The 14,688-nt window shown below is 38.7% G+C and overlaps 1 pseudogene; it reads left to right on the top strand.

Annotated features, from left to right (window-relative positions):
• The first annotated feature begins 12,620 nt into the window (after window positions 1–12,620).
• LOC102875440 lies at window positions 12,621–13,129 on the top strand (annotated as a pseudogene).
• The last annotated feature ends 1,559 nt before the right edge of the window (window positions 13,130–14,688 follow it).

Below are 14,688 nucleotides of genomic sequence, written 5' to 3'. Positions count from 1 at the left end.
CGTGTTTCCAAGGCTTTAACTCTTAATTGAAAGAAGTTGCCTGTCTTCCTTCCATGGAGTGGCTGGTGGATCCAAACCATGGGAGATTTGTGGCTTTCTGATTAGCAGTGCAATCCATTAGGAACAATAGCACCAGTGTTGTGTTGTTGTTGCTGCTATTGTTGTGTGCAATTGACTCATAGCTGACCCCTCAGCAGCTTTTCAGAGGCATATTAAGTGCATCCAACAATTAACCCCAGATTTATTATTAGAAGGACTTGGTCTCAAGAGTAAGAAGAGTCCTCAATTAAATATGTCCTTCAACTTACTTTGTTTATCATTGAGGAAGTAGAGACTCAAACACAAAAAGACATGGGAAGATAACTGTCATCCAGTTATTTAGGGACAGAATATGACAGAGTCTAAGGATTTTATGTACAGTCTTGTGATCCTTACTGTTTCCACTCATACTTCCCACAGCTCTAAATTATGTGATGGGAAAGAGGAGGATCTCCTGCAGTGAGAACTAACTAGGTCTCTAACTCTGGCTCCTAAACCTGGCTGATCATTATTTGAAGAACCAGATGAATGATCAGATACACAGATTTTCCCCTCCAAGATCCTATTTCAGAAGTTTAGGACCTAGGAATCTATATTTTAAAAGAGAGTTCCAAATACTTTGGATGATCAGATGTCTTAAAACACCGAGATACCATGGGAAAAGCCTTGACCTTGGATTCAGAGAACCTAGATTCTCGTTTCAACTATCCTATTTACTAGCCATTTGATATAATAACTCTAACATATAAGCCTTTATTCCTTCACCTCAATAATACTGACAATGCCAGCCTAAATATTTCATGGTATTTGGTGGAGAATTTCTGTATCACAACAGCTCATCATCATCTCATAATTTAAAAAAAACAAAATATTGTGGTAGAATAAGTGTTAACAAAATTGCCATGCATTGTCTCATAATCTCTAGAGATATGTAATAATAGTTAGAAGTATTATTATTATATATAATAAGTACTTATAATACATAAAATGCCCCTGGTTTCATCATCATCTTTTCTACTATTCAAATACATCAAAGTTTATTTGAAAAAGCTGACAGGGTTCCAAATGTAAGCCTTGGTCCTACTTTCTCCATGCTCAATATCCTCTCCACCACATCATAGTACTCTCTTCATACGATTTTATCTATTTGTTGTTGCTGTTATGGGCTGTTGAGTTGCATGCAACTCATAGTGATGCTATGTACATACAACAGCTCTGAAACCTGCCCTATGTTGAGCCAGTCTCACTGACTCCAACACACCTCCCTCTATTTCCCCAGTGATTGTATTGATCTGTCTCATCCAGGGTCTTCCTTTCCTGCTCTGTCCCTCCACCCTTCTGTTTAGCATATTTGAAAAATAAAATTTATTCTTTTAAAGAAAATATTGCCAATGAATATACAGTTTAAATACTGTTCTGGCAGAGAGCTGAATGTTGTAGAAGTTGTTATTTTACACAATGTTAAGGGAAGAGGGAAAACAAAATATTATTAAATAAGATCTCATGTCTACAACTTGACTTTTAAAAGGAAATCTTGTTCTTGTGGAAAAGGAGACCATTTTAGCAGGAGCAGCCTCCCTATTCCTTGCTCTTTCCAGGTTTCCCACTAGGATCTTTGAAATACTGCGTAAGAGCTAAACATTTCCCCATTGCATCATAGATCCCAGCAAAATTCAGCCTAGTAAGAATGATGCAAAGTAAAATCAGCACAAATGATGCTGACCAATCTAGTTTAATTATCCTAGCAAAGTGAAAAGCTATGAGGGCAAAAAAGTCAATGTGGTTTTAGACTTTGTGGGTGTCTTGGTGAAAGTAATGATGAAAACTTTTGTGTGTTTTGCTTTTTAATCACCTATCACAACTCTGTCACATAGTTGAAGTGGCTTGCTTCAGTGTTTGTTTTTATAAGAAATTTAAGTCTAAGTGTAGGCTTAGCTTTGAAGAAAATTCTGACTGATTAGAATGACTCTCATAGACCTGGAAGGAGAGTAAAGCTATGGTTTGTCAGAGGTTTGCCTACTCTGGAGTCAAAAGAACATTGGATTGGACAAGGTTGAATATTAGAAGGTAGGGAAGGGCAGTATAAAAGAATTAACAGGCATAAAGACTATCAGGATGAATGGGGAATTGTGGGTATTGTAATGAGTATTATGAAACACAATGTGTGTAAATGGTTGAAAGAAAACTAGTTTTGTAAACACTTTTTAATCTATCCTTGTATACATTTCAATCCCAATAAGAAAGAGAACAACAATAACAAAAACAAAACAAAAAAAACCAAACCATTGGTCTAAGCAAGAAGGTCTCATATTTTGTCTGGTCCAGTCAGTGATTAACTTTGTGATGTTGTTGTTATTGTTATTGTTATGTTCCATCAAGTCACCTGTGACTCATAGCGACCCTATGCACAATCACTCTGATCTCTGCTGTATCTTGGGCCAGTCTCAATGTCTCTGACAACCCTACCCACTGGTATCTCAACCAGTGAATGAATAAACATTAAGTGTTATATAATAGAAAGAACTGCAAAATTAATACACAGGGTCAATATATTATGTATAAATACAACACAACATGGTTTAAAATCAGGAAGGGAGTGTATCAGGGTTGTGTTCTCTTTCTGTATTTATTCAACCTGTATGTTGAGTAAATTATCTGAGAAGCTAGACCCTATGAAGAAAAGTGGTAACAGGATTGAAGGGAGACTAATCAATAACCTGTGTTATGAGTATGAAACATCCTTGCTTGCTGAAAATGAGGAGGGCTTGAAGCATTTCTTGCAGACCAAGGAATGCAGCTTTTGGTATGGGTTGAATCTCAAGGTCAAGGAAAGAAAGATTCTTACCAACATCAAGGTGGATGGAGAAGAGATTTAAACTGTCAACAACCTCATCTTACTTGGATCCACAATCACACCCTCAGTACTACCAGTCATGGAATCAGGAGATATATTGCATTGGGAAAGTCTTCAGTTAAGAATCTCTCCAACTGAGGAGTAATTGTTGCAGATTGAAGGTCCCAAATGATGGAATAATTTTATAATTATTAATAATGAGACAAACAGCCAGGAATGAGATAGAGCAGAGAGCATAAAACAGGGGGCCAGCACTTCTCAAGACCCCAAGTCATGTTTCTCTTTGTATTTATTGATAATCTGAGGAAGCAAATAACAAGAGGAATTCCTTGGAAATGAAGGCAAATGTTTCTCTCTTGTCAAACTAATGCTCTAGCTCAGGAAATATTTCCCAGGAAGTAGGACTCCCTCTGTAAGGGGGCCCCAGATGTCTCCTGTCTGCAGGGAACAAACAGCTCATTTTCGGGGATCTGCCAGAAGAGAAATTCTAACTTAACAGTCTGCAATTCCTTTGATTAATGAACAAGGTTTTCATACAATAATTGATAAGAAGTTTGGCTTCCCATAAGTAATGGCATCAATTTGAGGACTAGGGTGTGTCTCATTAAGGCCATAATTTTTCTTGTCACTTACTATGCATCTATCTGAGAGTTGGACAATGAACAGGGATGACAGAAGAAGAATTGATGCCTTTGAGTTATGAAGAAGGGCACTGAACATCGCACGGTCTGCCAAAAGAGCAAATAAATATGTATTTGAGAGGGTGCAGCCAGAGTGCTCTTTGGAGGCAATTGAGATGAGGCTTTTCCTCACATACTTTGGGCATATTGCTAGGAGGAGCTATTCCTTCGAGAGTTGCATGATGCTTGGAAGGATGAAGGGTTGGTGAAGGAAAAGAAGACCCTCAACCAGGAGATTGACACGGTGACTGCTGCAATGGGCTCTAGTGTGTCAGGAAGTGTAAAGATGGCATAGGATAGGACAGGATTTCCATTTTGTTCATAGTGTCACTATGAGTTGTACTCAACTTGACGACCCCTAACAACAACAACAACATGTCTATACCTGAAATTAAGAAAAACAAAAAACAAAAAACCGAACACCAAACAAAACTCCTTGCTAGTATTAAACATTTCATAGTTGACCCGCCATTGGCTTTCTGGGGTTATAAATTGCATCGGATAAGACTGCCTATCTTTTGCCTGAAACTGTTTGTGGATTCGAATAACCAGAGAAGGATAACCTCTGGGTTAACAGTGCATCTCCCACATTCAGTCATACCACCAGTAATAAATGTGTACAACATTAATAAATTTTGAAATTGTGGAATTAAAAAAAAATTGTCCCCTAGTTGAGTTCTAAGACCTGGTTCTTCACTGTTCCTTCCCATTCCAGTGTTTTCCCCTATTGATTAGGATCCAGACTTCTTTGGCCAATACTGTTCAAATTGTATCCTTTAGAAATTAGCCTTTTCTCCCATGCCTAACCAAAAATTATATCAGATGCCTTTCTTTTCTATAGTCATTATATTGTTTAAGTTCCATCTAAAAAATATCAAATAATAAACAAGAGTTTTTGATGATGATGCTAAGGTCAACTTCCTGTTGGTGGTGGTATATACTGTCGAGGAGAGCCAACCTATAGTAGACCCTATGGTGGGATTTCAGAGGCATTTAATCACATGGAAAGAGATTGCACATCTTTCTTCTGCAGAGTACCTGGTGGATCTAAACCATGTGCCTTTGGGTTACCAGCACAACTCCTTACTACCAGGCCACAATAGCTCCCTAATGGTCAGCCAAGATGCCCTGAAAGGAAAAGGCTTAATGAAATTCTTCAGTTAAAATTGCAGCCAAGAAAACTCTCTAGGATAATTGTACTCTGTCACATACACACTAAAACCAACTCAGTGTCATGCAATAGAAAAGCCACAGTAGAGATAAGCTTTAACTTACTTTCTTTGTTTTTTAAAATATAAACTACATTTAAATCTTGGATATGTATTTCTATTTTAAAAATATTATTTTACAGCAAGTTACCATTGACTCCATATTACCTGTACTGCATATTACACATGACTAGAAGTTTAAGCTGCTTTGAAGGAAATAGCAAAAAATAAGGCCTCAGGAATAAATGGTATACAAATTGATGTATTTCAGCTAACAGATGCTGCCCTGGATGTGCTCACCAAGTTGTGCCAAGAAATCTGGAAAACAACCACTTGGCCAACTGACTGGAAGAGATGCATATTTGTTCCCATTCCAAAGAAGGGTGACCCAACAGAGTATGGAAACTATAGAACAATATCATTGATTTCACATACAAGCAAGATTCTACTGAAGATTATCCAAAAACAACTGGAACAGCATATCAGCAGAGAACTGCCAGAAGTCCAGGCTGGATTTAGAAGGGGTCGTGGTACTAGAGATATTGTAGCTGATGTTAGATGGTCTTAGCTGAAAGCAGAGAATACCAGAGGAATGTCTGTGTTTCATTGATTATGCAAAGGTGTTTGACTGTGTGGATCATAACAAACTGTGGCTGACTTTGAGAAGAATGGGAATCCCAGAACATTTAATCGTGCTAATATAAAACCTATACTTGGACCAAGAGGCAGTCGTCAGAACAGAGAAGGGTGACACTGCATGGTTCAAAATTGGGAAGAGTATATGCCGGGGATGTGTCCTATCTCCATACCTTCTCAAAATGTATGCAGAGCAGATTATCTGAGAGTCTGGGCTCTATGAGAAGTGTGGCATCAGGATTGGTGGAAGATCTATAAATGATCTGCGTTATGCAGATGACACAACTCTGCTTGCTGAAACTGAGGAGGACCTCATACACTTGCTGTAGAGGTTCAAGGACTGCAGCCTTCAGTATGGACTGAGGCTCAATGTCAAGAAGACAAAGATTCTCACCACTGGACCAATTGGTAGCATCAGGATGGATGGCGAAGAGACAGAGATTGTTCACAGATTCAGTTTGGTCTGCTCCACGGTCAACATTCTTGGCATCAGCAGCCAGGAAATCAAAAAACATATTGTGTTGGGAAAGTCTGCTGTTAGGGACCTCTCTAAAGTACTCAAGAGCAACAGTGTTTCTCTGTAGACTAAGGTACACCTGATACAGGCCATGGTCTTTGCAATCACTTGTTATGCACCAGAGAGTTGGACAATGACTAGGGAGGATAGAAGGAGAATTGATGATGCATTTGAGCTGTGGTGCTGGAGAAGAGTATTGAATGTACCATGGACTGCCAAGATAACAAACAGATTCGTCTTGGTGAGAGTTAAACCAGGCTACTCCTTGGAGGCAAGGATTCTGGGTTTTAGTCTGACACACTTTGGACATGTAAGGAGAGACAGGCCCTTGGAGAGGGACATCATGCTTCGGAGGGTGGAGGGACAGCGCAGGAGGGAAAGACCCTCTATGAGGTGGATTGATTCAGTGACTGGGGTAGTTGGGATGGGTGTGTCAGAGGCAATGCGATTGGCACAGGATAGAGCAGGTTTTAGGGCTGTTGTACATAGGGTCGCTATGAGTAACAAATGACTCGACGGCACATAACAACAACAACAACCATGCACTATGCTACTCTACACTGCACTACAGACCAGGCCACTCAGGTCATAGTGTGCACACCTTGCAATAATGTAGATGAATTGTGCCCCTGGAACTCTCCTGGTATCTAGACATAACCTTATGTTTGACTCATCACAAAAGTCTATCACAAATGATACAAAGGAAATAGTTTTAAAAATCACTTGTTGATTTTATTTAGTTCCAAGTTTAGTAATCTCATGTTTATCTGACAGGCTTGTGTGTAGAACCAAAATTTTTTCTTCTTCTTATTTTCCATCTTCTTAGAACTCTAGTGGCCAAATGTGTAAAGAGTGCCACTGCCAACAGCAAACAGTTCAAATTCACCAGCTGCTCTGAGGGAGAAAGATGGGCAATCTCTTTCTATGCAATTTAAAGCCTCCAAAACCCCACCCAAGGGTTAGTTACAGGTCTGTTCCAACTTAACCGCATATGACAACCACAATAAGAACAACATATGCACAAGGACTCTTTAAAGAGGGTTTAAAAAATGTATCACAACTCTCCAAATGACTGGATATAAACATGTCATGTAAAGACTCAGGTGCTGTCATTCCGTTTTGCATTTACATACATCCATATATTTTACTGTGTCTAATAGGATAAAAATCAATACCTCACCTAGAGCCCAGGATAGAGAGAAAAATTGGTACAACAATTTCCGTGTGTGAAAGCAGCTACAGAAATTGACATTAAAAATATACCCAGTGTGTGGCTACTATTTTCTTAGGACTGTAACTCACTCTCAAGTCAATTAGTATGAGAACCAGGAAGGAAAAGGGACATCTTAAATCATTTGACTGCAGGCTTCAGCGTGTGCAAAGAACATTAAATTCTTCCAGAACAAAGCAGCAGTTCTGATAGACAGGAAAGTGAGTGTTGACACCCACCTAGTCCTACCAAACCAATCCAGACTGATTATCGAGACATTCATTTATCATTTGCTTTTTTTTTTTCTTTTATCTCATGTCCTTGCTCTTTTATTACACTTTTTTTTCTTATGCTTGATCATATAATGTTACTGGGAGGGAATCCTATATACTGTACCATATCAATGTGGACTTCCAAACCTCCTGCCTGTTTTCCAGAGTTCCTTAATGCTTGGAGAAGTCTTCTCAGATGCGATGCTTCCTTTCAAGTTGGGCCCCCATGTGTGCAGCATTAACATCTCTGCCCGCATGTAATTCATTCAGGGACTCATACCAGCTGAGAACCACATATGGGAGTCCAGATTTTCCAGGCTGTTTTATTTTGTGCATTGCCAGCCCAGAGGAAACAAGTTTCTATTTGAATTTTGAGTATTTGCCCTGGCTGCATAGTCCACTAGAGATGGTTGAATAAGAAGCCATATTAAAGGAGAAGCCCATCCCACAGCAGATTGAGTTTGTCAGTAATCCTGCACAGCCCCTCTGTTGACTTTGCTGCAAGCATCACTTTAATTCTCCTTGTCCACTCTACTTCAAGCTTCACCTCCTCAGTCTTCATGCTGTTTTTCACAAGCCTAGCTTTTGTATTCCGTATAGAAGTTCTTATTCATCCACCAGTTTTCACTCTCCTTTATGACTCGCGGCTCCACAAGAGAAGAATAGACAATCTCCCATGTGATTAACTGCCTCTGAAAACCTGCTATAGGGTCAGCTGTGTGTCTTTAGCAACTCTCTGGTACACAACACACTACAGCATGACTAAAGGATATGATTCTTGCTGCACTTCCATTTCTTCAGCTATGAAATGAATGTGTATAACAAATCATTAGCCTTTGCTTATAAAATCTTCGTAAACAAAGCTTAATGACTTTGGACATGTTATCACGTTATTCAGCCACTGCTATTTTTGTTTAGTGCTGCTGAGTCTGGCAGTGGTGTGACGGCTTTCATGTGGACGTGTTGCTGGAAGTTATGCTACTGGTATTAGAAATGCCAGAGGGCACTCATGATACTCCGGTTTCAATGAAGCTTCCAGACTAAGGCAGGTTAAGAAGCAGGACTGGACCTCTAGGTCTGAAAAATACAGGCCTTTGAAAAGCTTAGGACAAGAGGAAAACATTGTCTAACAAAATGGCAAAAGATGAGCTACTCAGGTTAGAAGACACTAAAAATGCGAAAGGGAAAACTTGCCTGTTCAAAATATAGTCTACCTTAATGCATGTATAAAGTAAAGATTTTAGCCAATGAAAAGTCTACACCTGTTGATGTGGTGAAACTAAAAGAGGGGGAAAAACAGCTGCAAATATCCACTATTAATTGCAACAAGGAAATGTATGAAGTGGCCTCCACTTCCAAAATAGCTTACCTCCGGAAACTCTATGAACTTGGAGAAATGATGAAAGTTATACAAGCGTTCATGTCTTTCGTTCATAGGGTCGCTATGAATCATCTACAACTTGATGGCACCAAACAATAACAACAACAACAACAAGAGTGCTCTGTTTACCTAGTGGATAGAAAGTGATGCTACCAAGACAAAGGTGGGCGATTCTAATCTGCGGCCCTCAGGCCTGGTTTTAATTGGTTTTGGTAAGCATTCTTCTACGTGGTATAGCACTGGTCTGTGCATTGCTGTACACAGGAAACTCGCAGTTGCTAAACACTGTGACACTGATGTGTCAAATGTAATAACTGTTACCCATGGTGGACAGTGGTTGGTGGAGCTCCCCAATTAAAACAAGCTTGTAAACAGGAGTGGCATTCACTTCCATAATAGCTTGTCTCTGGAAACTCTATGAACTAGGGAGAAATGATTAAAGTTATATAAGTGTTCAGGTCTTTTGTTCATAGGGTCACTATGAGTCCTCTCTGACTCAAAAGCACTTAACAACAACAATGAGAGAGCTCTGTTGGCCTAGTGGATAGAAAGTTATGCTACTAAGCCAAAGGTGGGTGAAATGAAGTATGAAGTCAAGACAATTTTAAGTTGTAAATAATGAAATGGAATGTATGAAAATTGATAAGCTAGACATTAATGAGCTGAGATTGACTGGCCTGGTTATTTAAAATCAAATAGTCATAACATCTACTGTGCTGGAATGACAAATTTAATACAAATAAGAGCATTTCATCATCAGAAAGGAGATATCAAGAATTTTTTTCTGAAATAAAATGCATTCAGTGATAATATTCATATACCTACAAGGAAACCCTGTTAATACAATTACTACAGCAATAATACAACATGGAGGTAAAATATTGCTGAAGATTATTTAAAGATAGTTGGAGCAGTGGCTCTAAAGAGAATTACTGGCAATACAAGCTGGATTCGGAAGAGGCAGTATGATATGGGATGTCATTGCTAATGTTGAGTGTATCATGGCTGAAAGCAAGGAATATAAAAAAGATTTTTACTCACTTGATTATGAAAAGGCATTTGATTATGTGTATCATAACAAATTGTGGCTAACATTGAGAGAATGGAAATCCCAGAACACTTAATTGTGCTCATATGAAACCTATATATAGACCAAAAAGGAGTTTTCCAAACAGAACAAGGGAACACTGCAAATTTAATTTAGAAATGGTGTGAGTCCGATTTGTATCCTCTCTCTATACTTATTCAGTATGCATGCTGAGCAAATATTTAGAAAAACTTAACAATGTAAAGAAGAAAGTGTCATCACAATAGGAGAAGGATTCCTATACAGTCTTCAGATGATAAAGCCTTGCTTGCAAAAAAAAAAAAAGTTTGAAGCACTTACTGAAAAAGATGCACAGCCTTTAGTATAGATCACACTTTAAAATGAGAAAGAAAAAAAAATACACCACAAAACATTTTGCAATCACTGAGAAAAATTTTATGTGGTTAATGATTTTCTTTTAGCTGAAACCTAGTCTTATATACTCAGGGTATGTCATCAAAAGGCAACAGTTCTTAGGAAAAACATCATGCTTGGGAAGTTAGAAGTAAATGAGTAAGAGGAAGACCTTCATAGAGATGGACCAATACGCACACTGCAACAACATGCCTGAGTAATGTGGTTATTAGGTGTCATCAAGTACAATTTCCGCAACCTTATGAACAACAGATCTAAACCATGTTCCCTCCTGTGCCATCCTCACACTTACTGACACACTAGAGCCTAGTGTGTCTGTCACTGTCAATATATCTACTGAGGTCTTCTTGATCAAACCTCTGCCTTTCCAAGCATGACGTCCTTCTCCAAGGAATACCCTGTCGTAGCAACCAGCCCAAAGTATGTGAGATGAAGCTTCATCATTTTTGTCTCCACGTAGCACTCTGACTGCACCTTTTCCAAGTTGTATTTGTTTTTTTCTTTTGACAATCCACGGGATATTTGGTAATCCAACACCACAGTTCAAAGGCATTAATTCTTCTCTCATCCTGATCCATTGTCTAGCTCTCAGATGCATAGCAAGTAATCAGAAAGACTATGGCCTGAATAAGACACATCATAGTGCTCAAACTAGCATCCATTTCCTTGAGGAATTTGTTCTTTGCATTGACTCTCTCTTACTTTACCAACCATGATGTCCCTTTCCAAAGATTGATCTTTTTTGATAATGTGACCAAAGAATGTAAGATGAAGTTTCATCATCTTTGCTTACAGGAGCCATTCTGACTGCACTTCATCTAAGATAGATCTGTTTATTCTTTTGGTAGTTATGGTATATTTAATATACTTTCTTTACATTACAATTCAAAGTCATAAATTCTTTTTCACTTTTCATAGCTTTATCAGGCATGTTTTAGTTCTCGAAGTGGCATCTTTATTTTTTAGCAAATAATTCCTTTATCCCAGATTTTCCCAGTGCAATAAATACATCATTTGCTTTTTTGGTTGCAGTTTCCACGAACACTAATTTGGACCCAAGTAAAATAAAATCCTTGAACTTCTATAATTTCCTTGTTTATTATTATTTATTATTCCATTTGTGAGGATTTTTGTTGTCTGTGTTCAGACGTAATCCACAATGAAACTATGCTTTTTAATCATCATCAATACATGACAATACATGTTTCTAGTTTTTGTGTGGGGTTGTTCTTATTTTTTTAATTTTCAGCAAACAAGGTTGTATCCTCTGCATATTATAAGTAGTTAGTTAATCTTTCTCCATACTTAATGTCTTGTTCTTTTTCCCCCACAATCCAGGTTCTTTGATTATTTTCTCAAGGCAAAAAGTGAATAAGTATAGAAAAAGGGTAAAGATTTAAACCATGTCATATACCTTTGTTCTGTTTAAAGGACTGCTTCTTTGTCAACTATTATTATTACTCATTTTAAAAAGTTTCATCATGGTAAAAAATAAACTTTCTCCCTCTTTTCCATATGCCCCTTGTAGCCACAGTCAAAACTTGATATACTTACTTAGCTAAGCAATTGCTCATAACTTCAGCTTGCTTGGTTCCTCAATCAACACTGTTGGTACCAGCAGTCAAGAAATCAAAAGACAAATTGCATTAGGAAAGTCTGGGAACTCACTAGAGTGCTGAAGAGTAACGATGTGATTCTGGAGAGAAGGGTAAGCCTGATCTAGGCCATGATCTTTGCTATTACTTGCTATGTATCCGAGAGCTAAATAATAACTAAGGATGATAGAAGAATAGGGACCTTTGAGTTGTGGTGACAGAGAAAAGTGTCGAATATATTGCAGACTGCCAGGAAAACAAAAAGTTCTGTCCTAGAGAGAGTGAAACCAGGATGCTCCCTGGAGGCAAGGATTTTGAAGCTCTAGCTCACATACTTTCAGGAATCTTCAGTGGGACCCCACATTAGGAGCAGAAGGTAGCTACTTAGAGCTGAGACATTGTCACTTGCATTGAGATATCTTCTATTTATGGCTTTTAACCAATCAAACTATTCATGTTTACCTAGATTTTAAATAGTCTTCTCTTTATCAAAATTCACTATAAGGAGACTAAAAGGAAAATGCAAATCTCTTTGAAAATAGATAAACAACTTAAAACATAGTTTGCAGTTCCCCAGCAGTCCCGTGGATCTGTCTCTTGCTTCAACAGTGTTTGGACAGAACAGACCCGGTGACTTCCCCCCTTCCAACCTCCGACTACCCTCCAACTTCACCTCCAAGCGCAACCTCGGGACCATCTCAACCATCTCCTATTTTAGGGACCAGCTAACACCTTTTTTTTGTTAGCCCCAAAACCTCTACCAACTATGAGCTCTCAAATCCGTCAAAATTATTCCGCTGAAGCAGAAGCTGGCGTCAACTGCCTGGTGAACCTGCACCTGCAGGCCTCTTACACCTACCTCTCTTTGGGTTTTTATTTTGACCGCGATGATGTGGCCTTGGAAGGCTTGGGACACTTCTTCCACGAGTTGGCGAGTGAGAAGCGCGAGGGTGCCGAGCGGCTCTTGAAGCTGCAAAACCAGCGCGGCGGGCAAGTCCTCTTCCAAGTTATCCAGAAGCCATCCCAGGATGAGTGGGGTAAAACCCTGAACGCCATGCAAGCAACACTAGCCTTGGAGAAGAACCTAAACCTGGCCCTTCTGGACCCACATTGACCCGCATCTCTGTGACTTTCTGGAGAACCACTTGCTGGACGAGAAAGTGAAACTGCTGAAGAAGATGGGTGACCCATCTGACCAACATTAGAAGACTGGGCGGCCCTCAGGCTGGGCTGGGCGAGTATCTCTTTGAGCGTCTCACCCTCAAGCATGACTAGGGGTCTGCGGGGACTTCAGGGAGGATCTCTGCGTCTCCCTGCCATCAACAGCAAGCTTCTCTATCCCACCCTGGTGTAGAGTCTTATCTAAGCAGACGCCCTTCGCCCAAGCCTTGGACCAAATGAAAAAATAAAGCTTTTTGCAACAGCTAAAACACACACACACACACACACACACACACACACACACACCCCAAAACCAAAAAAACCCCATAGTTTGCCTTGACAAGCATTTACAAACAAAAAGAGCTGTATCAATCCATAATACAAAAAGACAGCAGGGAGTTCCTCACAAACCACTTGTATTTATGTTCAAATCTGGACATTCGTATCTACATTTTCTATGTTGGTCACCCTACATATATAGGGGTTTTTTTCCCTTTATTTTCTCTTCATGTGTAAATTACTTTCTTGCAAAAATAACATATCAGATTAGAAAGTCATCTACAAGATTACAAATTCATATTAGAAATTTAATGGAAACAACCCTTTTTCTTAATTATATTTAAATCCATTATTTATCCTAAGTGTAGAGTATTTAAAAAATAAAACCACAACAACACAACACTTTAGATGCACAAGGCTGTGTTGTCCCTGATCTAAAATTAAGAAGCTAATTGGGCAAATGTGACCAAAGAGAACAACATGAGTAAAGGGTGCAATTAAATAATACGGTAAAGAGGTGCTTGAGAAGTAGAACATGGCCATCAAATTGCAAGGGAGTGGAGGGATTAGCAGTAAATCAAGAGCTCTGGATCAAGTAAAATGGGGACAACATAAAGAACAAGGGAGCTCACAGCTAACTCGACATTCACTTCAATTAAGCAAGTATAAGAATTGTGAGTACAGACACGCCCTATTTTGCTTGAGATTCTAATTGAGACCCATATCCGAGCTCCAAATTCACTTTCACTTTAAAATGCTCATGTAGGTTAAAATAATTCATTAGACTTCTGTTAGTCATTGACCTACAAATGCATTTACATGGTAATTGTTACTGGTCCACTTAACTTAATCATTTGGTTGTGTCTCCATGCTTCAGAAGAGTGCACCTACTGGGTTATGACTTTTGTCATCCTTAGAAAAAAGTTAATTGAAGTGTAATTGGTATAATATAAACTGCACATATTTAAAGTATATAATTAATATATTTTAATATATATGCATATACCAATGGCAATAAGACAATCATGACATTGCATGGATAGGTTGTTAACAAATCTATTTCATCCAAATATTTCTTCATGCCCTTTCTTAATTCTTCTGTCTCATTATTTCCAAAGTCATATCTTGCTCTGTTACAATCTGTAATCTGGGTTCTGGCCCTGCTTTGGCCACTATTGATTGGTTTACATTTTTCAAGTTTTTTTGTATAAGAGCAATTACAGATTATAAACATGGTTTTGTCTGTATTTGGTGTTTGAATATAATTATAATTATCCATCTTAATGTATGTGTCAATAGTTTGTTTCTTATTGCTGAGTTGTGTCCTTATGTGTATATGGATAGATAAATAGATGGAAGGAAGGAAGGAAGGAAGGGAGGGAGGGAGGGAGGGA

Source organism: Elephantulus edwardii, unplaced genomic scaffold (genome assembly GCF_000299155.1).
Source record: "Elephantulus edwardii isolate Elephantulus edwardi_28Jun2011 unplaced genomic scaffold, EleEdw1.0 scaffold00005, whole genome shotgun sequence".
In the NCBI taxonomy this organism is placed as follows: Eukaryota; Metazoa; Chordata; class Mammalia; order Macroscelidea; family Macroscelididae; genus Elephantulus; species Elephantulus edwardii.
Note: the sequence above shows the minus strand (reverse complement) of the source record. Positions and strands in the feature narration are given on the sequence as shown.